Source organism: Pholcus phalangioides, unplaced genomic scaffold, assembly GCF_987345545.1.
Source record: "Pholcus phalangioides strain wild (caught in Gottingen) unplaced genomic scaffold, Ppha-v1.0 ptg000007l_1, whole genome shotgun sequence".
NCBI classification, from domain to species: domain Eukaryota; kingdom Metazoa; phylum Arthropoda; class Arachnida; order Araneae; family Pholcidae; genus Pholcus; species Pholcus phalangioides.
The window spans coordinates 51,995,903-51,999,913 of NW_028301600.1; the positions used below are offsets into that span (position 1 = coordinate 51,995,903).

At 38.7% G+C, this 4,011-nt stretch overlaps 1 non-coding gene across 1 annotated transcript; it reads left to right on the forward strand.

Annotated features, from left to right (window-relative positions):
* Positions 1-1,766: 1,766 nt before the first annotated feature.
* On the forward strand, positions 1,767-1,840 carry TRNAS-GGA (transfer RNA serine (anticodon GGA)). The gene has a single exon. It is a non-coding gene; the product is annotated as a tRNA-Ser (tRNA).
* Positions 1,841-4,011: the final 2,171 nt, after the last annotated feature.

The window sequence follows — 4,011 nt, forward strand, 5'->3', positions numbered from 1 at the left end:
ATTTCGATGGACCAAGGTGTTATCAACACGTACTAGCACACGAGACTTTCATTTTCACAGATTTTAAGAAATGTGTTTTTCAAGGACCAGATTACAGCCACGAGGCCAGTTAAATTTTATGAAGTCCTAGAAAAGAGAACAGTAGTAGTATACCCATACTAACCCTTTCAAACCCAGTAATAACAAATGGGGAGGGATTTTCTTTCTCGCTGTATATAGATATTCTTTTAATTTCAGAGTTCAGTCTTGATTGACCCCCGACACAGTTCCAGGCCACTTCAGCATCCCACGGTGCAGTACTGCATCACTCAAGTTACCCGCGGCATATTTCCAGATCACTTAAGTGACATGGGAATATATTTAAAGATCACTTGCATGGCCCGCGGCACAACTCCAGAGCGCTTGAATGGCCGGCGTTGCAGTTCCACATCAAACAAGTCACCCGCAGCACCGTCCCATATCACTCAAGTAGCCCACAGCACATTCCCACATGACTTAAGTGGCCCGCGGTGGATTCCCAGATCACTTGAATGATATATGGCATATTTAATTCTTGGGTGACCCGCAACACAAATAATCCAGGGCACTGAAGTTGCCCGCGGCACACTTTCAAACCAACGAAGTGGCCTTCGCTCTCCTTAAGGTCGAGCACCCTTGGGGTTTAATACTTTTAGAAATAATCTTCTTTGTAGTTTATATGACGATATTACACGCAAAAAAAAAATCTATCAATCGAATCGATTGGTCCTCATACGAATGATTTTTCATCATTTGTTACAACACACAAATATATGTTACCAACATTTAAAATATAGAGAATTTCTCAATTTATCTTTTGTTTTTTCATCGCGATCAAACTTTCAAAGAAATATTAAGTCAAACTCCCCTTTTTCCAGTTCTTGCGTTTCTTTTCCAACATTTTCCTATATTTTTGAAGAGAAGAAACTGAAAACTCGATAACTCTCTCGCTGAATTTCTTATATTGCGTTTGGTTTCGATTATAAATTTGTGACAACTCTTCGTTTGAAAGAATAAGCTATCAGAAAGATATATTTGCCAATCGGATATCAAGAGAGACCAATATACTTTAATGTTTGTTCACTGGTTCACGTGGATTTTCTTCTCAGTCTAAAGATACTATTTGTCTAGACCATACATGTTCAACCCATGGCCCACGGGCCAAATGTGGCTATCAGAGACACATAATATGGCTCGAGACCTCAACCCTAATTTTTTAAAAATTAATTGAGTGGCACATTTACCGATCACCTATGTGACCCCGTAGCACATTTCTAATCCAGTGCTTGTAGTGACAAGATAAAACACAATCAAACTTGACGATTCAATTAAACTTAACGACATGAAAGAAATATGACCAGAAGGAAGACACATGTGTTTATGTATATATATATATATATATACAAATCGGTGGTACTATTTTAACTGACGTTCTTTTCCACAATCACCAGGAACGTGAAGAAGGTGTGCCATCTATACGGATAAGAACGCACTACATTTCCATATCACAAGAAAGCCTCAGCTTATTTACATATCACTTAAGAAAGCCGCGGCCTACGAAAATATATCTTCGCAACATCCAGTTGTTAAAACCTTCGTATGATAGAGGGGAGTGACGTCATCATTGTGTAAGTCGCCATCTGGTGGCAACGTCAGCAGTTGTGAGCTTGGCCTGAGTCTGGTCCGGCCGTCCATGCACGGTCCCTTTCAGTGTACACGAGCTCCAAGGAAAGATTGAGAAATTCGGTGCCTCTGTAGTCTAGTGGTCTAGGGCGTTCACCCGGAAAGTGAAAGGACGTGGGTTTGATTCCCCTCAGGGGCAGTTGAATTTTCTCTCTTTCCAAAATATATCTTCGCAACATCCAGTTGTTAAAACCTTCGTAAGCCGCGGCTTATTTACAAAAATCTTGAGTGACCCACGGCATGTTTACAGATCACTTAGAAAGACGCAACATATTTACAAACTACTTGAGTGACCCGCGCCACAGTCCCAAATCAATAAAGCAGCCCGCGGTGCATTTACAGATCACTTAAGTTACCCACGCCGTATAGAAATATCACTTCGGTAACCCACGACACAGTTCAAGATAATTCAAGAGGCTCGCGTCACATTTACAGATCATTCAAGTGACCAACGGCATATTTACAGATCACTTGAGTGACCTGCGACACAGTTCCAGAGCACTTAAGTTATCGACGGCACAGTTCCAGAGCACTTAAGTTATCGACGGCACAGTTCCAGATCACTCAAGTAGCTCACGGCACACTTACGTTATCTACGGCTCAGTTCCAGATTGTTTGTGTTACCAGCGGCACTGCTCCAGATAATTTAAGTGGCCCGCAACGCGTTTCGAATTAATCAAGTGACTCACCCTCTCCTAAAAGTTTAGCATCCTAGGGCTAGACAAATTTCTGAAAGGGAACATTCTTCTCAAAACATACAAGAACTTGCTGTTGTTTGTCTTTTTTTTAAGTAAATAGTTTTCTTATAAAGTTCATACTTTAATTATCTGATTTCTAATAAAATGCAAATTTTATGTATTTTGTCTTTTGACTCACGTAATGTTTTTATGTATTTTTTTTTCATTCTTTGTTTTGTCATCACATTAAGTACTTGGCGCAGTTGTCGGCGCTATGTCGTCGCTAATGTAGGAATTGTTTATAAGCTTCCCCCGGACGCTTATAAACAATCCCTGCATTTCTAGCTACATTGTAGAAATTTAGCGCATCGTGATTGGCCGAAATGGGTGATGACCATTACGTCACTCCTGGCGAAATTTTTGCTGGAGACGTTTAACAATAGAAGCATTTAATTGTGCCGGCGGCCAATATCCACCGTTGGAGTAATCAGTACGAGACTCGCGTGCCGAAGGTTGTGTGTTCGATTCGGTCTGAAACCCCTCCCAGTTTTTTTTTTCCACCTTTGCTGTCATTTATTGATTTACTAAATAATGTTTCCATTTTTTGTTTCTAATTTAATCAAATGATGTTCACTTGCATCAAAAAGACAATAATAACAGCTCGCGAAGCTGGGCCCAGCTATCATTTGCTGATTCAATAAAAAATGCTTTCATTTTTCGTCAATCAACTTTGAAATTCGGTTTCGCCCAAAACTCTGTCTCTCGTGACGTGTTGCTAGCTTTTTTTGCTCGCAGTAACCAATCACCGGCGTGCTAATGCTTCCTGTGTTACTAAGAGAGTAGGGATTGTTATTACGCGTCCGGGGAAGGGCATCCAAACTTTAAAATTAAATATCTTAGAGAAGGTTAATGATCGGAAATTTATTTTTGTAATTATATATATATTTATATGTCAGTCCTTAAAGTTTTATCACAATTTTTCACAGTTTTGAATGAAAATTTTATCAAGAGATGGCAATATGCCGGTAAAATTCATATGTGCATAGCGAGCTCTGCATTTTTCAGAATTATTGAAAAATTCACATTCTGGTTGAGATACGTAAATGTTCGTGCTGTGTGTGTGTGTAGTGAATAATACATCGACCTGTGTCTGACAACTAATGAAAGTTAAAGAACTTTAGCGGCATCTGCTCGTATTTTTAAAATCTGTGACTGCATGTTTTCGTCAAACCTGGTAAAAAACTTTTACGGATTGTCTAACATACACACATGCAAAATAAATAAATTTTTCATTATTCAGTTTTAAGGTTGTTGAAATTCAACTTGGCAGCCAAAGATTGAAGTTGTTATCAATAATGAAGAATTTTTGTTCACCATCTGTGTTCATTCTTTCCTTTTTTTGTTACTATCTTCCTCCTCTCCCGCTGATGAGCACAATAGTTGAACTTTTATCATGAACTCAAGTAATTCTTTCGAATTTAATGCATCAAGGTAGGAATCTCTTATAGAAAAAAGTGGAATTGGGCAAAGTAACCCAAATGCAAGGGTAACATTGGCCCAAAATGTTATTATATTTTTTTAATTTCTTAAGTTAGAAAAATCTATTTATTATTTAGATATGCATACTGGAAAA